Below are 24,585 nucleotides of genomic sequence, written 5' to 3'. Positions count from 1 at the left end.
CAAGTGCATCAATATTCCGAATATTATAAGGAATTTTATTTTTGCAGTAGCACAATTTTTAATTTGCCTTAAAATGATAACAAGCAATTTGTTATGGATACAGTAAGGACTAAAAAAAAAATCTTCATTCATTGGCTAAATGATTGTGAGTTGTTCATGCTATAAATATTACCAAAGCAGCCATTTACAATAGAGTGTCTTTAGGTTATTGTAGCTTCAGGGTGGAAGGGGGAGAAGGGGAAGAGTCGTTTCTTTATTATATGACTCATATTCTCTGGTGTGTGGTTTTGCCTCTGGTAAACCTACCACTTTCAAGGTTCAAGATAAAGAAAAAATATCAGACATCTTGTACAGTTAGAATTTAACACAGAATGCAGATGTTAAGAAAACGACTGCAAGGTACACCCACATATTGCATAATTGCTCAATTGGTAGATGTAAGTTAGTGAAAATGAGAAACTCTTTTTAGAAATGGAATGTGAGTTTGCGAGTTTGACATGAAATATTTGTCTTATGCAGGTACCACAGTTCTGAAGCATTTGTTGCTCATATTATCAGTCTTTTTTTTTTTTTTCTTGAAATTTGACTCTTATTTGTTTGGGTAAAATAAACGGTGGCGTGTATCCTTTGCAATTCTCTATAGTATATCTGTTTTTCTGAGTTTCTGGGGTAAACAAAAACTAATGTGGATTTTTCATAGGGCTGAAGATACTTGTTTGTTGTTTACAAAGTATCTCCTTTTTCACAGAAGCTGACTATCTGGTTTGATATTTTATAGATGGGAAAAACTTGCTCTTCTTGGAAGAGAAAAAGAATAGGGCCTAGTGGACTGTGAAACAAATAATAATTCATTTGAAATCTCAGTTCAAAGTCCATTTTTGTTTAAAATCTAAAAAAATAATAGCACTGTTTTTTAATTAAGTAGGATTTCTGCTAATACCATCACATTATTTGAAATAGTGTCAAATAATAGTCCTAATTTTAAAAAAAAGTTACAAGCTTAAAAAGATAAGAAAAATCTAGTGCTGGTTTAGAAGTAAATATATTTTACGTGTCACTTTCATCTATTCCCTCCTGTTTTCTTATCTGCTCAATTCATAAGTTTAACATTTGTAAAATGTATCATCTGGCCAGATACTTTTTAAAATATTATTTTAAGATTTTTATTTTTTTGGTATGTTGTTTCTCTCCAGAATGATGTGTGAGCAAGAGATTGAAAAAAAAATTGTGCTGTTGTGCTTCAGGGCTTGATTCTACTCCAGTTTAAGTCAATGATAACTTAAAGTAAAATTAACGTTTCCAGCTGAAGTAACTTTTGACCCATTTAGTATTTTTGGATAAGGACAGATATGAAAAATACTTTGATAGTAGTCGGTTACGCATCCTTTACTAAGCATTGCTGATTCTCTAATTAATAGCTGATGTATGGAATAAGGCCGCCTGAGCCAGAGAAACCAATACAGTATTTAGCAGTAGACACTCAGGACTTGCAGTTTGGTCATCCGTACTTAAAAACAGTTGTAAAGGAAGAAATGCTTACTTAGGCAGCGCTTAGGTGTTGCCTCTGGGGTAAATTTTGGCGCATTCTAAAATGTGACAAAGGTTACTCCTCTTCTTCGGAATGAGGGAAGAAGCAGTTTTAGGGTTTTTTTACAATATGGATAGGAATGAGCTGTTAAAGCCATAGCCCTTAGTGCTGCAAGATGAATTAAAGATGTGTTATTTTTTGGATTATGTTAGCCACGTAATCTTTGTCGTAAAAATCAATGTATTTTAGTTGAAGATGCGTTTGAAATACGTTGGTTGCAAAATGTGGGAAAATGACTGCACTGTATCATGAGCCTTTAAAGAGAGATCCCTGATGACATGCAAAAACTTCACTGATGGCACAATGTGACCAACACTCATTAGGCACTAATTTAAATATCTTTGTGACATATTGGGTATGCTCGGATATACACTCTTAAATTGCATATGAATTAACAAATATGCATTTAATTGTGAAAATTGTCCTTTAAAATAAGTGGATTTGAAAATACTGATTTCCTGTGGGTGAAATCATACTCATACTTGCAATTTATGACTGAAATTCCAAGAACTTGAGTAAGGTTGGGATTCACAGTTAGACTCAGTTATGTATTTTGGGTTTTTGTTTGGCTGGTTTTTTAATTACATAGCTCTCTAAAAAATGTAAACAGAACATCTCACTTAGTAATGATACAAATTTTAAAACGAATGGTCTTCTCTTCACAGCCTTTTAACGTTCCTTCAAGAGTCTGTGGAGTGCCCCCCCAATAGTTGTACTTACTTTTAAAAAACTATTCTTTGATTTGGTTTATTTATGCCATTTTGATGATTTATCTACTTGGCACAAAACAAAAACAAAGGTTTCTTGATTTCTTTTATAATTTTTATGTTGCCTTTCATTACTTGTATTAAAAGACACTAAATTTTTTCAAAAAATTTCCTGGGTGACTGATGTGGTCTAATTCTATAAATCATATGATTTAAGGCTAGAGTTTTTACAAAGTTAATAAATGTTAATAAGGCAAGTGTCCACTGTAGTTTCTTCCTTGAAGTCATGAAAGGAATCAAGATAAATTTTCATCTGATGACTAGTTTAGGTCTTACCTTAGCTCCATATTCCAGGGTGGAATCAGCATAAGGGCTTTAAAACTGAAATGAAAGCACAAGTGATATATATCGGAAGGATTTTTTTTGTTATTATTTTTGGCAAAGTGTTGATTGATATTTGCTAAAGTTAACAGGAATTGACCTGTGCCATTTTTAATCCTTTATTGATGGGGATTTATTTTGTCCTTTGTGGATCAGAGTGAACATATTAAGGGCATATTATGCTGGTAGCTGTGGAAAACATGATGTATTATGTAAGAGTGTGTTTACTCAAGTTCAGTTGTCTTTATCAAAGTATTTTAGTTTTGTGGGCACTACAAAACTGCTCAGTGCATAATTCCTTTACCCTCTGTCTTCCTCAAAAATGTAGTCAAATCAAGTTGCTTTTCATAATATATGTCTTGGGTCAACCTCATCTGATCAGTTATGTGTAGGTATATAGCAGGGAGTCAATTAGCCACCACCACACAGTCAAGTGTTTGGCTATACGAACCAGTTACCAGTGAACGCGAATCATTTGCTTAATAGAGGACATGTAAACACTTCACTCAGGTTTTGGGGAGCTGGGAGAGTTTTCAAAAGATTCATTTTTCCTTTGCTAAGAATGTTTTTAGGGAGGCAAAGTATTTTGTTGAACCTTCATAAAGCAGTGAATTGTGCAAATGTAGTCCCTTGTGCTGACTTTAGAATGCGAGTTTTAAAAATAATTCTAAAAGCTATCATATCAATCAGGCAAGCTCTTTAATTTAGCTCTTTACAGTGCAATGTTAATGTGGGCATTGACAGGGAAACTACTTTAGATTAATCTGGTCTGTAGTTTGCTCTACATTTTCAGATATTGCAGTTTGAGTTCAATGTGAAGACTAATTTTCCTCCGCATTTTCTTCTTAAAAATCAGGACTTTGTATTCATAATGTAAAGACGCAAGACGGAAAGAAAAATATTTTTGGTCAGGATTTGAAGTTACATGGACTGTTGTTAGGCATTTCAAATTTTTATTAGACCTGGTATTCAATTTCGCACTTGTGTTGGCACCTGGTGATGGCCAGTTTTCATGGTGGGTGTCTCAATGTTTGAAGTAACTGGAAATTTTGTTGAAGTGAAGTGTATCACTGGGCTGTAGAAAATCTTTAACCTAAATAAATACTTAAATACAAGGGTAAAAGCATGATAAATATGGTTCATACATGGTTAAACTTGCCTGGGTTGTGGGCGTAATGCTGTGACTTTAATATCGTATTTGACCACAACATGTTTAAGTTTCCCTTTAATATGTACTAGATCTACCCCAAAGGAGTTACAAAATAGCATCATCGTGTATTTTTTTCGATTTTCAAATAATGTGAAGTATTTCCATGTTTTTCAGGAGTGTAAAAATATACTATGTTTTGCATTAAAGTATCATAAAAGAAAAGAGAGAATACAGTGATTATTACCACTCCAGTAGCTTCACTTGATTTTTCTTTCTATCTAGATTTTTACTTTAGGGCTTCATTTACCAGTTTGGGTGAATGAACGGCCACAAGCTTTTATAATTACCTATGACTGTGATATTTAACATTACTGCAGTGTCAAGTCAAAATTAACTTTTAAAAATCAATTGGACTTTTAAAAATTAAGTAATTTGCCTTTTTTGTGGTCTGAGATGCACACTGGTAGCTCTTAATTTGTTCCTACTTCACAAACACAGAAAGGATCTGGAAGGCCAGAAAATTATTAAATTGTATAAGTCTAACAACATTATTACTACCCGGAGTCAATAACATTTGAAAAACTAATGAAGAAGGCTGTCAGAGAAGGATAGCTGAAAATGCTGCGAATGCTAATGTAGTGTTGGCAACTCTTCAGTCTTTACACAAGGTTAAAATTGTCAAGAGGGATGGTATTGAAAAGTAGTGGATATTGGGGAGGAGTAGCAAATAGGTAACAGATGAAATTTCTTTGTTGTGATAGCACTTTTTTTTATGCTGTACACTAACTATTAATTAACAGCACATACCAAAGCTGAGCTCTTTTCATGTTAAGAGCAGATTCTGCTGATGCCCAGCGGTACCTTTCCTTCCATATAAAATACCTGTTTGCATACAGATGTTGCATAAGCATGTCTGGTTTTCTTTAAACCAGCAAGCCAAGTCCCTAATGTTCTGATTAGTTAATGTTAAAGTAGAAAATTATAAACATTTTGTACATGAGATCAAGAAGATGCTTCAATGTTACGTGTTATTTTGCTTTTATTCTCTGAAGCATTAAGTTTGCTGTTGATGGATCCGTCGATCCAGTAGTGCTTTCAGAAATAATGGGTCGTTATGTTAGCTGTGTAGTTTCAAAAATATAAAACTACAACTGGGATCATACTACAAACAAATATAGGGCGATTTTTTTGGAAAACAGAAAATAAAGAAAAAGAAAAAAACCCAAATCAACAAACCCCCAAACCCCCAAACTTCTCAAATTGATAATATATACTGGAATTGTTGAAGTACAAAATTCTACCATGATCATCTTTAATTCATTCATTTTAATTGTTTAAAAATACTCTGATTTTACTGAAAACACAACTGGGGATTAAAATTGGAGTGGTTTGTGTAAAGTACAGCTCTTCTGTGAGGCTCAGCATTTCTTGCTTAAAATACACGGTTTGTGTTTGCGTGGTGCTTGTTTTAGGGTGAAGGAATTCCTTGTGTTCAGGCATAAAAATAAAGTAAGGTTTATGCATTAGTAAAACACTCCTCCGTTTAATAAAAGTGTAACAACATATTCCGTCCTCCACTTGTTCCAAACTCACTGAACCACAACTGTTAACATGTTGATAAGTAAATCATTAAATCTGTGTCCCAGGAAAGGAGCTTTGGGATTTACTTAGGCCCCCAACAATTAACAGGAGAAATACTGAGATTGGGAGACATAGGAAGTCCTGTGCATCAGCACAAATGATCTGCAGTTAACAAATTTAACATGTATTCAGAAAAAAAGAGAAGAAACTAAACGAAACAGGTATCAAATTCTGTGTTTGTTTCTAGGTCTTCCTATCTCAGAATTTTTAAGAACAGATTACCTTTGAAATATACAGAAAAAGTTCATCCTTCCCACATGTACTTGCCTTTTTTTATAATATATTTTTGTATAGCTTACAATGTAAAACAATGAATTTCAGTCTGAAAATGATTTGAGAAAGTCTTATGAACAATGCTGCTTAGGAATCAAGTGCAGTCTTACATCCAGTATTACATCATCATAGTAACACCGAATTAAATGTTTGCTATCTTATATTGTGAATCTGATTTCCCAGATAGTGGGGTGGTATTCGCACTTTATCCAGCCTGCCGTATTTATTATCATCACACAACACAGAGACTTTCACCGTGAAACTGGAAATATATTATCCTTTATTATTACTGCTAACTAAAACTTAAATGACTTCCGTAGTCTCCCAAATTGTTGACGTTTACCGATACTACTTCAGGTTTGGTACCTATGAATACAAATTAATTGGAGTTTTCTTGAAAGTCGTGCCAGCATCCAGTCAAATACTGTAAATTCATAATAATAAATGTCACATACTGTATTTTTTTTCCTACAATTTTAGCTGAAAACTTCATATACTTCTATTGCACTTTACAAGGATAAAAATATTTTTAGATCTAAATTTGGATATTTGATTTGATGGCAACAGGAAGGCTAATAACTTGAATTATCATTTTAAGTAGGAGTGACTGATTTTCCTCACAGAACCAAAAATATATTAGAGGATCATTTATGAACTTTAGAATATTTTTGATCATCAGATATTTTTTAGTGTATACCCTAATTTTAAATTAAAGAAAGGCAGGAGCGATAGGTTAAAGCCCTTACTATCATTATCTCTGTAGTAGCCACAGGTCTGTGAAGCACACTGATTTATTTTAAAGTGTGGTTGCTTTGGGGGGCTGCTGTTTTGTATTCCTTCACAACTTGTGGCTGCTGTTAGGGTATTTTCCAAAAGTGATTCTGCGATGTGCAGGTGGCAGCAGTCCTTCTCCATATCAGGCGGTAAGATTCGGGAAAACGGCTGAAGGCATAGCATTGGTCACTAGGTTGGTGCCTGGCGGAAGTGTAGTAGCCTGACAAGAACAACAAACTGATCCTGATTCCCAGTCTTCTTTCAAGGAAGAAACAGGAAAGAAATTCTTGCCATTTTTAGCACTTAGATTGAGTCGCACTGAAATTTCTAGAATATGAATTAATATGTAGTTTATTAAGCCTTAACATGCACTTAAAAACATTTGCAAGAACTTTGCTTGTTTGTTCCCCCATGTGTAAATCAAACTGAATTATAATGAAGATAAATGTAAATACATGCAAAGGGTAACCACACTCTTAATGAAGACACGCTGTCCAATTAGTCCAAGGATGATGACATTTCAGCCTTCTGCAAGTGGCAGTTTTCAGGCTAAGGTTAGTGAAATATTTAATGAATTGTCATTATTTATAAACTACATGAAAACAGATTTTCCATCACAGCCAGAGAAAAAGTAAACATAGCAGAGTATGTTTCACAATTGTCCTCATTATCAATTAATTCTTTTAATCTCTTAAGACAAAGATAGCAGGTTGATGTACTGCTTTTGCCGTTTTTGAGAACTCTGTAAAAGTAATGTGTTTACTAGTCAGGGAGAATCTTTTTTTTTTCCTTCAGTGGCCATGATAAAAATGCACAGATCAAGGATAAATCATCATATTCATGCACATTGTCACTGAAGCCAGTGGAGACGTATGGAACAGAGGATATCACCTGTTCAATAGCGTCATTATTTAGAGTTTCAAAGATGTGGGTGTTCATCTGCACGACAGCAAAGAGCTGGGTCCCCTTTCCTCCGCACATGATGATCTTTTAACCTCAGTTTCTGAAACAGTGTTGAGCACTGCCAGCTTAGACCTTTGGTTATTTTTTTTTCATCACCTCCATAGCTTCATCCATTGCTTGTACTTATTGCCAACAGTGGATTATCTTTTTTAATGTCAATATAGTCTGCATCAACAGACAGGATATTTTGTTTGCAGAAGGCAGCAACCTGAGCTGAGGAACAGAGAACAAGCTAAACAGTGTGAACTTCCGAAGACTGTATGTATACCTTGCACACAGTGAAGTAAATAAGATGAAAACCTAAAAGTGTTATGAACAATATTTTTTCTCCATAGTATCTAAGAAGCACTTTATGATAAATGTAAATAGGACTCTAAAGCAGATGAAAGGCAAGAACAATGTACGTTTGTAGTTAACTGCTAAAAGTTTCCGTAAAAAGTTTATGGTTTTATTTTGCCACCTATTTCATTTAATTTGCTTCTCTGTAGTTAAAGAGATTCAATTCAAGTGTTGTAGTCAAGTTCTAGGACCTTCTCTTTAAAAGGAGTCAGGAGGAGAATGTAATTTGTACAACACAGTTTTAAGTTTATATTGTCTTTTACTTTGGAAACTCTTGCAATAATTTCTTGGAACAGAGCTACCTCTGCTCGTCAGCACGCCAGCTATCACTTGAAGCATGCAGATTATGGTTTTTTGCTTTAAATCAGTAGATTAATTTTGGTTGGTTTAAAGTGTGCTCTTGTAATTAATCTACTAGTATTTGTTTTAAAAACCTATGCTGGATGTTTTGAAAGGTTATTTATCCTTGGGCAAGAAGAATATTGGAATTTTTGCCTGTTATGTCGACGTTAGAGATGAACTTTGCCTTTTAAATCTTCTTAAAAGTAAACGTTTTCTGACACTTCTGCCAATTCATTCCATTTGAGTTTTCTTATTGCTGTCAGTAGGACTTAAAAATATTTTAATGCAAATAATTATCCCACTGTTTTGAACTGCAAGATTGTTTAGCAAGATAAAATAGGCTAAAGAGATGCAAACCTTCTTATCTCTGTTAATTTGGTGAATGCTTTTTGATCACGTCCACCCTCACTTCCATAGGATGTTAAGTGACAGAGCTGTGCAGATCATTCTTTTCTTAACATACACCCACATACTTTCTTTCATAGGAGCTAAATAATATCAAATTTAAGAACTGTCGGGTAGGAAAACAAGAAAAGGCAAAGTGATTAAGTAAAACAGGGGAAAGTATATCCTCACTTCCCTCTGTACATACAACTAACTACCCCTTGCCTGCAGACCTGCAGCTGACCACGAATAGCAGCAGCACCTGGTTGTCAGTCAGCTGCAGAGTGCCTTTGGTGCAGGCTGTGTGCCTGGAGGAGGTCACAACCCCAGGCAAAGAGAAAAGGCGGAGGATAGGTGTAAAAGGAAAAACTACACATGGAATATACGGTCACTTCTATTTTGTCATTGGGTGGAGGAAGAGGTCAGGTATCTTCACTTGCTGCTGTAACCATGTCATTAATTACCAGATTCCCAGCAGGAACTGCAAAAGAGTGAGGCTTCATGGCAGGATCTGTAGCCTTAAACATTTGAGTGAGAATACTCTTTCAGGCAGGCAGGTGTCCTTTAACTTGAACTTTAGCTTCTCCAGGTGTCACTGTTGCCTCTTCCTTTTGGAAAGAGCAGACTTGCATATTTAGGGTAATGTACTTTTAATTGAACAGTAGAGGTTTTATTTTTCCAACCCTAGAACTATGATTTTGAATTGTTGTTATCTGCTGGATTTCTCTCTAGATTTTAACAGTAGCAAACTAAACAGGCTAACTAACAACAGTGTGGGCATGTTATGGACCAAAAGAGTAATTAGTCAAGGAATACATAAGTCAGAAACCGTAACTAAAAAAGAAGTCTATGGATCAAAAATCACATCGGTAGAGGAAGATGGCCCTTGTTGTTTCTGAAAGCCAGTCATTTCAACCGCAGAGGATTTTCAGTGTCTTTTGAAGAAATATGAGATTAGACTTGGTCCTTGGCCTTCAGTTCTACAGAGCAGATTTTGATTCTTCTCTCTGATGAATGAAAGCCTGGCAAGAAGTAAAACGTTCCATAAATACGGAAGTCATCCTTAAAAATCTATATCCTCCAGAGTCTAATCTTACAAATGCTTAAATGTATGCCTATATGTGGACCTAAATGCATTGTTACTGTACTGCTAGCACAGGATTCATGCAGCTGAGCTTCGGTTATGCAGTGATATTAATACCAAAATCAAAAATACTTTCAATTAAAGAAAAAAACGAGCAAATAATTTCTCCCTGTTAAATTTGTATTTGGGAGGTCAGTGAGCACTTTTATGGATTTTCTTGGGGGTGGGAAAAGTTGTGTAGGTTAGAGATTGGCACAAAACTTGAAATAAGCAAAATCTTTTTCAGATAAGTGACAGTTCTCTGGATGCTATTAAGCTGTGAACAGTAGGTCTTTTCGGTAATCACTGTGATTCATTTTCATATTGTGGTTTTTTTTCATAATAATATCTTGAAAAGGCTTACTGAACAGTAGGCTGCACCAGCATAACTTTCTGTGCAGAAGGAAAGGTTTCACGCACAGATTCTTAGATAATTTAGCTTACATTGATTTGCACAGCTCGATAAAACCATAGGAAAACTGTATGAGCTCAGATCATGGGTTCATCTAGCACCAAGTCCCATCTCAGACCAGGGCCAATAGCGAAACTGGAAAAAGAGTTTTAGAATGGGGCAAGCATATAGTAGTATTTCCCACATTTATTCTCCTAGTCACCACAGGTTTATGGCTGAGGTATTTTTTGGCTGGGAGTGGTATTTCTGTATCTAATAACTTTGGTGGACTTTTCATCTAGGAAATCATCTTTCTTTTTTTTCCCCCAACCTGTGTGAACTTTCAGTTATGGCAGTGAGTTCTGCAGTTTAAGTATGTGTTGTGTGAGGAAGTACCACTTGGTTCATTTTTCTTTTTTTTTTGTGTGGTTCCCCCCCCCCCCCCCCCCCCAAGCCTGCTACCCACTGGTCTTCCCTCATTTGTCTATTAGAAATATTTAATCTTTTCCACATTGCCCTTCTCATTGCATATCATATCCCTCCAAATATTTATCTTTCTGCTTAAAGAGTCTATTTAACTGGTTCTCTCACAGGGCTTGTTCCATATCTTTGCTTGTTCTTGTTGGGCTTCCATATATCTTGTAGTTTTACTAGACCCTGTTTGCAATGAGAGGCCGGAACTGCACACAGTATTCAAGGTGTAGGTACATTGTGGATTTACACAGTAGCATTATGTTTTCTTTTTCATTCTGTAGTCCTTTTCCAATAATTCCTAACACTGTTTGCCTTTTTTTGGACACTGAGTTGATACATTTATAGAATTAAAGGATATGATTTGTCATTTCAAGAGAAATCGAACACAGTTGCAGATAAGGGGAATATGTGTGAAGATCTCTGTACCAACATTAGCAGAGCCCAAAGGGGTAGTATTAATTACAATTATACTTAGTCTTTGGTATTTTCAGATCTGTCATACGTTTTGACTAATTTATTCAAAAACTCCATTGCATTCAATTCTTTATTCTTTCATGTGTAATGACATGTCTTCTCATTTGCTCTGCTGCCATGCATCCCTTACGAAAAAGCATTTTTAAAATTATCTATCATGACTAATATTTTCTTCTTTGCAGAAGGTGAACACGCTTTATTTTTGTTCTTAAAATGGAAAATAAATTGGTCTTCAGGCTGATTTTGGAGAGGCTATGTTTACAGTACCACGAAGGACATTTGTGCTTTTAAATCTGCTCATCGTTCCTTAATAGCTCGTTACAGTTTGCCTGATTTAACAGAAGAGAAGACTATTGTTTGGAACCCTTCTCATTAGAGAAATAAAATTTTTTAAAATATCAAAATGACACTTTTTTTTTTCCTCACAGTTCCTAATGCTGTGTGTCACTGAGAGAAAAAGTTTCGAACTTTTTGATCTCTTGGGGAAATGCTGCAAGTAGCAGAATTTTGTTACTTTTATGTCAATTTAGGTCTTACATGATTCAGCACTTGTGGTTTGTGGGAAAAAAAGTTGTAGATTATGATTAAAGGAGCAGAAATGGTAAGGAGTGGCTACTAGAGAAGGCATCTTTTTACTGTTAAAATGGTTTTGGATTGGCTTTTCTTCATTTTTAAACCTCTGTCTCTGCTCCTCATATTTTCTCTATCAGTTGTGACTGGTACACTTCAAAGAGAATAGCTCCGTTCTGTTTCACTTCTCACCTTTTTTAACAGTTCAAAGAATTAAGAACAAGTTGCTATAGGATCTTGATAGTACTAAATCTGCGCATTTAAGTCTGTCTAACATGGTTGTCTCCAACAGGGCCAACCAGTCGTCCCCTTCTGGCAGCCTCTCAGGAATAAACAGAAAATCTCTAGGAAAGGGGATGGAAGAGGATATAGGATGCAAAAAACTGCTTGTAGTGCAGGAATAATTATTTGTTGTAGTAATGGACCACAAACAATGAGTTAACTCATTCTGGGATGCATTAACAAGGTGGTTGTACAAAAAGACATGAAGTAATTATGCCGTTCTTTTTGGCACTGGTGAGTCCTCAGCTGGGTATTGTGTCTAGCTTTGGGAACTGAACTTAAAAAAATAAGTACAGAAATGGAGCCCATAGGAGAGCATCAGAGTAAGAGGAGACTACAAAAACTGGGTATGTTTACTCTTGAAAAGAGAGCACTCCAAATTGAAGGGGAAAAGGAGCTGAATACAATTTTTTGTATGTAAAAAGCTGTAATTACAGAATTTAATTCTTGTGCCTGTCTTTTCAGAGGGAGGAAATTAACTTGAGGAGAGGAAGAAATTCCTCTCTCTTGTGTTTTATCGAAGTCCCTGTGTTTGGGTTACTCTACAACAGTGAGTTTAAGGATCATCGTCTCACAAATACACTGAGATACAACTGTCCAGTTTCGTGCTTTTAAGGCTGTATTTTCAGTGACATGAATCACCTCATGCTCAAGTTAAAAACTTCTGAAAATCTGGAATACTTTGGAAGATATGAGCTCCTGTCAGTTGCTCTTTCATATTTGCCATTCTTCTTTCTATTCACAGAGGTCCTATGGGCATGTTGGTTGAAAGCCCCTGGGACTTCTTTTCCAAAACTAAAGCTTCTGTAATCATGTCTTGAATTAATCTAGAGACTTCATTAGTTATCTGCCTGACTTGTCATGGTCTTGTTGTGTAAACGGACATGCTAATTTCTCTTAAATAGGACGCATTCTTCCGGGGTGCTCTTCAGACAGTGTAACAGACTGTAATATAGAGTATGCAAAACTACACTGTGCTTCCATGCATCGACTGTGTTAAATCTAAATCCTGGCAAGATACAGATGATTCTGTTCTTCTAGTGGAGAATTATCCACATCTCCTAGTCAGACAGGGCCTAACATTTTCTTTCCTAAAAGCAGAAAAATGGCCGGGGGAAGTAAAGCTGTCAAGCATATTACCTCTAAAGGCTCCAAGGAGCAAAGAGCACGCCTTCAGGTACTTTCAGTTAAAAGCAGAAAGCAGGAGTCTTTGTTTTCATAGATGTGTGCACTGATGTACATATATGCATTTAAGTATAACACTTCCTGTTTCTGTACAAGGTTCTAATCTCTTCAAGAACTAGGACATTTGGTGGCTGACAGTGGGGTGGGAAATCCAGTTCATGGGTTGTTAGCTGTAGGCCCTCAAGCACGTGGAAATGAAAAGAGGATTTGAAGAATAAAACAAGTTTATCTCAAGTGTGTGGCATTAGAGGAAAAGTCTCCAGGTGAAGGGTGGCAGGTGAGTAGATTTGAAGTGTTGGTGGCAGCTCCCAGCTATCGCAGTAAGGAAGTGCGTCTGTGAGTCCTGTGGCAAGTGTGATCACTTGGAAGGAAGTCTGCAGGCTTTTTGGAGATGTGTGTTGTGCATTTATCTTCATGACAGGGGCTTGAAAGGAGAGTTATGGCAAAGCTGGTGATTTTGCTAATAAGAGGTTTAAAGAGCTACAGGCACAGGTCATAGGAAATCAGTTTTCGTTAGTTCTCTTGCTCATGATAGCAAATTCTGTAGAAAGGAGAAGCAACTCCCGTTTCACTTTCCCATTGGGTTAATCTCAACCTTCTTGATGGAGTGGATTTAAGGGGAAGTAATGCTGAACTGCATCTTGCAATGTTGTTGACTTAAAGGATGATCACATTAAAGGGCATACCTTTTTTTTGTTGTTGTTCTGCAATGGTTAGGAGCAGTGCATTTATTATAAGTACAGCCAAATGTCATACTCATAGCATTCCTGACCCATGCTTACATGATAGATGTGAACATACCTAAATTTTAGGGTTTTGAATCCTGGGAGAAATACAGAGATTAAAAAGTATGCAGTAAATCAAAGTTTGTTTTCATTTCCTTTTTCCCTTTCTGAAGTACAAACAACAAAAAAATCCTTGCAAATAGTATAATTAGGTGGTTATTTTTTTGAAAGAACGTATTGCTTTGCATGCTTCCAGGCACCAAGAGGAAAATTTATTTAAGACAAGATGTTTGTTAATCAGTTTATGAAGGGCTGCTCTATGGAATTTGAGGATGTAATCAGGAGAAAATCCTGACTCTACAGTCAGCTTGACTGTAGAGGGAATTCCAGGCATTCACTTCTAGCACAAGAGCTGGTTTGCTCTGAGCACTCTTTTTTTGCTGTACTGATGGACTAGCTGAGTTGGGTGAGTGCATACTATTTCTGGGCAGGTTTTTCCAGTGTTGTTAAGGGTGGGTTCTTGTTGGGACCTGATGAGTGGGTTTCAAAACTGGAGGGCATTTTACTGACCGACCGACATTCTAATTAATTTACTTTTTTGAAACACTTATGTGCATATGATACCCTTTCTTTATCCCTACATCAATTATTTTTCTCCCCAGCTTTTGTATTTTAAGCAAGGCATCAATCTTTGAATCACATTGCTGCTCTGAGAATGCATGGTAAGGGGTGCTTACTGTATAGTTTCATGTGCATTTGTTCCAGTGGCACTGCCAGGCTAAGCCATCATCTTCCTCTTCCTCCAGCCCTCCCCTGTCACTATTCAATCCGCTTTCCCATTTTGATGCCTGCACTGTGCCCTCAGCTGAGTCCTGGTAAAGCTGTTTGTTTGGCCCCACTAAGTGAGGTGGAGGGAGAGGTTATTTTTAGTGCAGATCATTTCTGTGGTTTTAACTGAGGGCGGGTGACACAAAATGGGGAAGAAGAAAACGGAGATGGTAACAAGCGGTAGGACATAGTGGGAAGATGATGGCTATCTAAACAAGCAGGCTTACTTCCTCCACCCCTGTATCAGTACTCAGATTATGGTGAGACCAAAAGCCACTGGAAATCTGTGTGTCAGAAGAAACCCAGTGCAGTGTGTTGGTTTTGCTCCTTCTGATGTGAAGTCTGACATTTCTTCCAGAGGTTAGGTGGTATAAGAACAGGTCTGTCTTGTTCACCCTTGCCCTTTTGCATAAGCAAACACAGCTACATTCACTGCAGTTATTCCTAAACTTAACTTTGTGGATTGGAGCTTTAAGGCTTAGTCTGATGTATTTCAAAAGCAATGTACTCACACGAACTCCAGTATACAAAAGACATCGTAGCTGTTTGAGTCGCATGTAACAGGAACTCTTCTCTGTTGGCTTTGTTGTGTAACTGCAAGCCACTTCCGCTGTATTACTATATTATCTTTACTGAAAACATGCTAGATGGATATGCAAAAATACCATGAGTGGTCATTTGGCCACAAAAGACATGGCAGGGGAGGGTACCTATAGGTATATCTGTTTGAATTCTGTTTACGTGTTCCCAGGGTGTTGCATGAACCGGTGTAAGTGTTCCCGTGGATGTAAAGTAAGAATGGCGCATTGTTGCAGTGTATGCCGTATCAGCAACAGTATGTAGAACTGAAGCAATTTTATAAAGTTTGCATGGCCTTCAGGGGAGATGCGATGAGTTTGCAAAACAGCAGTCAGCTGAGTGCTCCTGGGTATGTAGAAACCCTATTTGTCTCAAGTTCCTGAGTAGTAGTATTGGAAGACTGGGGAGAAGTGTTGTTATATATGCTTGTCCTGTACTTGCCTCTCTCTTGTTGGGCATCTGCTGCTGGAAGAAGGATAGTGGCCTAGACAGACCTCTGGTGTCATCCTGCACAAGCCTTCTTAAGGCTTAAGAAGTAATTTCCAGAAGGGATTACTTTCTGACATACCCCAATCAGCATCATGCTGATTCGTTTTTTAAATAGATTAACTAAAAAGAAAAAATGAATATTAGCTGTGTTTGGGTGAACGTCTTGCCTTATGTGCCAGTAAGATCTACCTATTAGCCATTATGTATTTTTTCCAGTTGCACCATAACAAGTGTGAGAGAGCACATTGCCTTTCTTGCATGCATGATGGTTTTCCTTCTGTAAGCCAGGAGAGGCTTCTACAAAAAGGGAGTCATCAAGGAATTTCTATGAGCCTGTCCATGTGTAAGCTGTTGCCTGATAATATGAGAGCCTGTGGCTGGCAAGAGAGGAAATTGCTCTCAGTAGGAGTTTCAGAAAAAGTAAGGCTTACACATACTCAGCAGTGAAACTCCTGAAGTTTCGCAAGGTATGAGGTGCTATCGGAGAGGCACACTTGTGTCTAATGTATACATTTAAAAAGCCTGAGGGTCAATTCAGAATATAGCTAAGCTGAATTGTGTTGTTTAGGGGACAAATTGAGAGCAAATATGATATGCCGTAATGTTTTGTCTTCATAAAGTCCAGTGAAGCTTTTCAGTTGAACTTTTCAACTCCTGCTAAAAATGTTAAAATATGACCTCTAGTATCCGCACCTGTATTAGCTCAAGCATTAAATGATTTGATATCTTATTTCTTCCTCTCCTTTCTTCCTCCATGAAAAAAAACCTCCTCTTGTGTTTCAGCCTGGATTTATGTACCCTGAAAAAAAGGAAAAAGAATGTATCCGTCTTTACAAAAACACCGACACCATAACGAGCAGTCTGTGGAGGCAGGCTGAATGCTTCTCTGCATCACGCAGCATTCATGATTTGTTTTAAATTGTGTTACTGCCATTCTTTACTTTAGTTTCCATGTTCACTTCTCTACAATCTGAATGCTCTGTTATCACAAGGAAAATGTCCCAGTGATGTTTCCTGAGCATGTAAAGAGGAACTGGGAGAGGAAGATCACTTTCTTTTTTTTTTTAATTATGTGAAGTAAAATATTGGCATGAGCATGTTTGTTACCAGGTTTGTTAAAAAAAAAATTCAAGTATCTCTAGACTAGAATAAAATTACCCTCCATTTCTAAACACAAATTATCTAAAAAATAAATGTACAGAAATGTGTTCAAAATTGGTACAATGATATATCAACAGGAACTAATATTGTTACTTTAGTTTTCAAAATAAGTACCCCAAAAAAAGAATAATTAACATTTAACTCAAAATTAAAGGTTTAATTTAAGGAGGTTTTGTTATGATTTTTAGCTTTGAAGATCAGAATAAGTTTCCAATAAGGTTTGTGAAATGGTAGGTAGAAAAGGTGATTTAAAGCCAGCCAACTTAGAATTAACCTCTGCAGCCAACTCGAACCGAAAATTAACAGTAGGTAAGAGAGGAAGGGGAATAACTAGTTTGTTTTCCCATTTACCTGGATGGGTGTCAAAAATACGTCAAGAACAAACAGAATAAAACTTAGAACTGAATCCTTAGGAACCATTTTAAATATTTTTGAAATGTAGACATTTTTAAAGATATAGCTGTGGTGCATTGGAGAGCTTATCTACCTTAAACTTGTGACTCTCCGCTTTACAAGCAGAGAATGTTCAAGGAATGTAACACAACTGTTTTGCATAAATTACAAAAAAAAACACAACACCCAGATTATTTGTTTGGGGTTTAATGCATTTATTCTGATTTACCAAGACCTTTATAACTTGTGTGAATTTGTAAAGTGTTGACTATAAAAATTCTATTTGACCAGTACAGCAAAAGTATAGTAACAGCTAAGTATTGAATCAGTTTTTGAGATGTTGTTTACTATAGTGCTTTTTATATTCATAGGGTCATTTATTGTCTGAAAGAAGTGGCAAAAATTTCAGTAGCGATACCTGTTTAACCTCAGGAATTATGTAAGATTTCTTTTTCAAGGATACACATAATCAGCACTGCATACTTGAATAATTCATCAGAATGTTTCCTTCTCTGTTAGTGCTTTTCAGTGTCTGCAAGACTTCTCTGCTTTCCCAACTCTCCATGCACGTGCTAGATCCTCTCTCCTGCTGTCTAGGGGCATCTGCTGTGCGATGGTCAAGACGAAGGGAAGGGGATGCTGGAGAAGGCGCCCCAATATCTCCCTTGGTGTCCTCTTCTTCCCTCCTTGACTTGTCCTTTCCTTCCCTGGTGGGACCAGGGCAGGAGATTCCCCAAAGGTGTCCTCTCAGCAGAAGGCCTCTCAGGTGTGGCTTGGCTGTTTCTGCTTCATGCTGCCTGGGGAGACATCATGAGAGGCCGAGTTATATTTTTACCTGACACAAGCTCTCTGACGTGAAAAATGAACTTTTGCCAGGCATGTATATGATGCTGTCCTGTTGAATTGTTTTCTGTCTAAAGTACACAGTGTGGAAAATTTTTAGCTAATCAAAAAACACTGAATAAATACACTTGGATAAAAGGAAGCATGTTGATAATACAAACTATATGTCAGGTGGCATGCTTAACATCTGTATTTTAAAGCTGACTGTAAAAAGCAAGAACAAATAACTACCGATGCTTACGAAAAAACCCTTTTATACAGATTACGTGAAAGCAGATATCTTAGAGAATACATTCACTAAGAAATAGGTTTTGATTAATTCTTTAAACCATTTAAATGTAGCTTTAAACTCCTGTAGTCTGGGCTGCTAAGCTTTTACTATCTTCCTTTAAGACTGAGATTTAATTAAAGGTCAGTGTCACACATTTCCACAACACATAGTAAAACCCTGGAATAAAATGAGCCTCACTTGAACATTTGATTAGACAAGATAATGTATTTCCCCCTGGAGTAGTTTGTTATTCAAAACAGGCTCTTTAGGGAAGGAAGTTCACATCAGTTGGTAACTGTTCCTGTGGATACCAAAGAACTTTGTACAGTACACGCTATAGTAAATTGCGCTGCAGGTCATTTTGGAGATGGAAGCATGGCCTGTGTCTATGTAAAAGTATCGAAGTGTGTATATATATAAAAAAAGAGCTTAATAGCAGACAAATAGCAGGCAGCGGTAGAAGGAAAAAAAAAAAGAGCCAAATTTACAGAGCCAGTCATGCTTTTGGTTAGTCAAGTGATTGTGCTTTTCTAGTAGATGAATTTTAGAAATGCTGGTTTATACCTTGTGTGTCAAAAAGAAAATGGTAAAAAAAGTTTGCTTTGAGCTGATGCCCTTAAATTCAATATGGAACTGAATAACTTGTGGCTTTAACTTTCCTGTAAACCCAGTTGTTGACTTCAAAATTATTAGCTATTCTGTTCTGCAGATTAGATGGCTGGTTTTTCTCTCACTGCCTTATTTTGACCCTTTTAGTCTTCACTCACTGTGTATCTTGAAAATTTTGGTGGCTGGTAGCAAGTGGTGGTAGCAAGCCATGTTCATTAGGACTCAATTAAATTTTAACTTCTGACTCTTTCTGATTATCTGTATGAACTGACTTTTGAGGGTAAGCTGGAAATGAATGTTGTATTTTGGACCCTTGAAATGAACACCCTCTAAAACAAACACTTGTTTTTGTGGCGTGGGAACATTCCCTCAAGTTAATAAATGTTCGCTGCCATGGAAGCAGTTTTAAAACATTTTACAGTGTAGCAGTAGGTCTAGTATATCTCTGGAGGGTACTTCAGTTTGGAAATCCAATTTAAATCTAATTTTCACTTTATCTTGGACTGCCATCTTGTTAATGTCTTTGATTACAGAAGCCTCTGTTAAATAGCCAGCCCAAAGAGTTACCGTGTTCTGAGTTCACTGACGCCGCTAACAAAGCTGTGGTTTGTATCTTAAATTTGCTATATGGAATTATGATGATGATGGTCATCACGGAATTTTCTTAGATTCGGGGGAGGGTTTTGTTTGCAAATTTTACATAGTATATATTATGTAGTATCATAATTTATATTAAAGAGTCACTCAATATTATACAAATATTATACAAATGAGCTAACATAATTTTGTATTGCCACCCTTGGTACATCATACTAGTATTTGAGCTATAATTTTGAGTCACTAGATAATCCCCAATTGGAAAAAGAGGCATATTTTGGCAGTCCGTACTGACCTCTTATGCAATTCCAGCAAGTAACTTAATCTTGTTTCTTCCATTCCTTCTCCTACCTTTCTTGTTAGCCAAAGCAGAATGGGTGTTAGAATGTGCCTGGCATAATGTGCTTTTGGATCTTCACCAGGAGCTCTAAGTATTGTTCTCAGTCCTGTAAATTGTAATTTGTTCCATAAGTAATGGAGCTAAGAAATTCTGGTTGCCTGTGGATGAATAGTAGATGCCCAGCCTGCTTCTCCAGTGATGGTAAATAGCCCGTTTCTCCTTTAGGCCTCCCATTGCCTGATTTTCCTCAGCATAGTCCAGTCCCCTTCCAGCTGGGCAAGAGGCAGTGCATGACAGGGCACCTTTTGGTGAGTAAGTGCTGACTGGCTGATCAGACCATTAGTCCGCGGCTAATCCAGCAAAAACAGATAACTTGTTGAGATCACACTAAAATTTCCCTTCAGTAAGGTGTTGAACCAACTCCTTCCTCCAGCCAACAATGCTCTCGTTAGACTTTGAGTCCTTCCTTGAGTCCTCTGCCTTTTTTTTGGAATTTGGTTGGAACTGGCCGGTATGTTGCATAGTTGGCATGGTTGATTGTCAGCCAGATGATATGACAGCGTAAGTCTCCTTCCCTTAGGAAACCAACCTAAGGAGACAGTATACATTGCAGTAGGGCTTAAACAATTTAATAAGTTAGGCTACCACTGAAATTTAACTCTAACTTTTACATTTTATGCTTATGGTCACACTTTATGCTTACAGCTGCAGATAACCTTTCTCATTGGATGCATTATATGTTTTAAGAACCATGGAGTGTTGCATAATATTTTTTCTTCTCAAGGAGAAGGGAAGATCTACTGCTCATAAAAAGTTTAAGTAAATGAATTCTTGTAAACCCATCAGTGGGATGATGCACCCAAGTGCAGGATGTCGAGTGCAACATTGCCTCAGTGTGTTGCTACCTGAGCTTGTCTTGGCTAGATGTACAGTGCCTTCTGAATAGTGTATTGTATAAAAGTGGTTCTGTGACATCTTTGTTAATGCAACTCTTTGCTCTTTTCAACAACTTGTAAGATGTTTGTACCTACTAGTTATGCTTTCATTTCAGCCCTTTCATTTTTTTGTCTGGAGTTTTCTGCCAGCCTGCTTCAGTCAAGCATAACACACTTTGATTTCTGTCCTTTTAATTATGCACAGTGTCCAATACTTATTTTAAGAAGTATATGCAAATTCAAATTTTATATGGTTAATTTGAGGGGGAATAGTTTATAACTATAAAAATAGCTTATAACTGGGTTTTAGCCCAGGAAGATGATTTCCTGGAGCATACTGTGGAAGAAGATATTTTATACCCTGTACCTTATCCAAAGATTCTGTCTAATAACTGCAGTATCTTCAACATAAAGAGTATGATTTGCTAGAGAAGAGCATATGGTTTGGGGCTGGTGTTCATCATCACTAGTGCCAATGAGATTTAGAGCGACTGCTCTATTCTTAGGTCTCATCAACAGTAAAGTGCCTTTAGAATACAGTCACTAAAGAACAACTTTTAAAACAGAAAAATTAGAGCATTTGTAACTAGTTTTAAAAATTTATTAATTTCTACATTTTAATTGGGTATCCCTTTTAAATGTATATTAAAAACTGAAAGGATGTAGAACGTGTAGCAACTTCCATTACATTTTCAGGTTTATGATTTTAACTACAAATCATTAAGTCCACACTAAGACAGTCCTTGTCATGGAAATCTGCATAAAATGTTAAGTTGAATTGTGTTCAGTGTCCCTTTTTCTTAAACAAAAATGTTAAATTCATACAATGAATGTAACAGGGAAAGAGGATAGCTGTTGTGGAAAGTTGTTACTACAAAATATGGAAAACATGAGATCTAACGGTATGTTAAAACAAAAATAACCTTCAATAGCTGTTCTAAATTAGGCAGAGCTTAACAGCTAAACAGACATGCTTCAAGTTATTATTTGAAAAATTATTCAGCTGAGGTGCAGTTCATCCATTCATGACTTTCAGTTGGAAGGCTGGCTCTTCTGAAGCCAGCGACAAAACGGCCAGTGACTTTAGTGGCATCAAGAGCCAATCAATACACTCTAACATACCCAAGCTCCATTTTCATCCGAGAAAAAATACACTGTCATAGGCCTGTTTCATATTGTATGAATTCATCGTTGTCTTGGGCTGGCCAAAACTATTGTGGGTGGTACAGAATACAGGGTTGCATAGCCATCATTTTCACTCTATGCTATTAAAAGTGGGGGAAGGTTGTTGTTGCTGGAGCGGAATTTCCAGAAAGAGAGTTCCTGGTGTAGGAGCACTTGTAAAACTTCCATCCTGCATGAAACCAATGGTTTGGTATTTTTAGTATATTGAACAGTCTTTAAAAACTTGTTTTGATATCTGAATTACCACATTAGTAGGATTTTTTTTCATTTTGTAGTATTAGATCACTCTTTTGTATGTGGAAGTAAATAGCCATTTCACGCACACAAACGTAATGTGATATTGCTGAGGTTCAGTGAATTACAACAGAGCTCTGCTTTTCCCTACTGCAGATGAGACATGAGCAGTGTAGTGCTTTTCAGATTACTGAACACTTAATGAATTTTGAGATGAGATTATTCAGTTCATAGCTAGATAGTTTGAAGGTATGCTTTCTTCAAACATGACAGTTCTACATTAAAAGCTTCAGGTATAATTTCAATTTTCCTAGCATAGTCTTAAGTTATGAGCAAAAGCAAACCTTATTCTAAAAATGTTCAGTTTAGCTACAGAAGTTAAAAGATTGATTAAAACCATGAGAAAATCTGAAGAAAACAGCTAAAATTCTTTGTTTATTCAGTACCGTTACTAACTGAACCAAAATCCCATTAATATTTGGAGTGTGTTTTGTTTTAAGTTTAGGTTTTCAAGGTGGACACTGAAATTTCAATGAACTAAGAGATGGGAAAAGGAAAAGTATGCTTTTTATATGTCTTTATACTGTTCCAACAGTAAGCGATAGTGATTTGTAGCATTATATTTTGTGGTGCAGAATTATTTCGCAAAGCGTGGAAATGGATTTACACATCCATCCAGTCAAAAAAAATCCATTGTACTAGTCTTAGTTGAGCTGACTTGAAAATAGATTGAAAGACTGTCATCTTCCTTCGTATGGTCTCATTAAAATGTACAAAAAATATATTAGGATAAACAGACTTTAAAATGTGAATATTTAAAGTCCTTTGGAAAAAGGATATAGGCAAGCAGGTGGCTTTAAAAAATTCTGCCTGTCTTTACTAACCTCTTAATGATGTTCCTTGTAGCTCATACAGTCTTCCTTTCAGTCCACTGAGTGAATAATAAAGGATTTTCCCCCTTCCTGTTCCCCTGTCAGCAAGGTTGGTTGAACTGTAAAGCTGCCTAAATAGTTTGTAAGTATATCCTGCCATACTTTGTTAATCTATGCTTAAGACTGCAGGGATTCAAAGTGTTGTAAAATAGACATGCAGGCTCAGGCAGTAGTGTGACTGCAGTACAAGCAAATTGATTCCATTTTATAAGTTCGTGTAATTCTCCCACTGAAACGCTTTCCAAACAGTATTCCTTATTTTTATTTTGGAAGTCTAATGCTGACTTTCCGGGACTCAGTTCAGTCGCTACAGCCCCTAACTATTTTTATTCCGCTTCCTAAGAAACATGGATGTCGGCAGAAGCCTTTTTCCAATCCACAAATTGTCTGGAAAATCTTACAAACTACATAAAAGTTAATCTACTTACCTGAAGACCCAACTTCTTCCTGAAATAGCTTGGATTTCTTCCAGCATCAGCGCAGAAAGGTCGTAGTTTGGAACTATCATATACAGCAGCATTGTTGAAAAAATAACTCTGCGTTTAAATTTAAACTTCATTGTTACGTGTTTAGTTATTGACCCATGTATCTGTGAAGTGCATTTCTTCCTTCCTCTCCTTCTTCCTCTCCCTCCCCAGCAAGGGAGGTCTGATCCTCCTGCTACCTTTCTTCCTCTTTCCTGTTCCCCATTAAAAATAGAGCTCCTCCACTTCGTTATAATTTCCCTGAGCAGCCCAGCCCTGGTGTGCTTGGTCACAAGATTCACTTTCCACTCTTGCCAGCATCCCTACAGATTTCTTTGTCCTAGATAGCGCTTCCCCAGTGCGACACCAGATGACTTAAGGAGATTAGACAAGGGTGACCAGTTCTGTGAGAAGAAAGTGGGACGTGTCTGGGCTCTGTTTGCAGGGGAATCCTCCTGGTAGGCAGAAGCTCTCTCCTTCTCTATATTATCACCTACCAGAGACTCCAACAAAACTCTTTCAGTAGGTATGGAAAGTTTTTGCCTGCATAAGTTCTCTTTTTGATTTGAATTAGGATCTAGATTAGTGGTAGTTTATAGTCATCCAGAGATTTTCTTAAAAAGCTACTGTTCCTCGGTGGGATTTTTTTTTCTTATCCCTCCTTAGGGGTGATTTTGTATCCTCTCCATAGTAAATTGTCAATGGAGCTTGGAGAAAAGAAAGCAAATATAGCAATATATCTAAGAAAGCCCACTTACAAGGACTGCTGTCAGTCAGAAAGTCTGGGGGCTTCTGAACAGACTAGATTAGTGGTGGAGGGAATCAACATGTCTTGTGGGTATTGGTCTGGTTACTCAATTCCCCCTGTCCCCTACAGATGATTATTTAAAGGTTCAGCAAGTTGGTAACAAGTTCAGAACTTGGAAGTATTTTAGATTTTGCCAGCTCAGTTATTGTAG

The 24,585-nt window shown here is 36.9% G+C and overlaps 1 protein-coding gene across 3 annotated transcripts in view; it reads left to right on the top strand.

Annotated features, from left to right (window-relative positions):
- The window catches only part of GNAL (G protein subunit alpha L), a 198,896-nt gene that overhangs the window by 74,631 nt on the left and 99,680 nt on the right, over positions 1-24,585 (top strand). The gene's annotated exons all lie outside the window — the stretch shown is intronic.

This window comes from Phalacrocorax aristotelis, chromosome 2 (genome assembly GCF_949628215.1).
Source record: "Phalacrocorax aristotelis chromosome 2, bGulAri2.1, whole genome shotgun sequence".
NCBI lineage: Eukaryota > Metazoa > Chordata > Aves > Suliformes > Phalacrocoracidae > Phalacrocorax > Phalacrocorax aristotelis.
The sequence above is the reverse complement of the archived record's forward strand: the minus strand, read 5'-3'. Positions and strand labels throughout refer to the sequence as shown.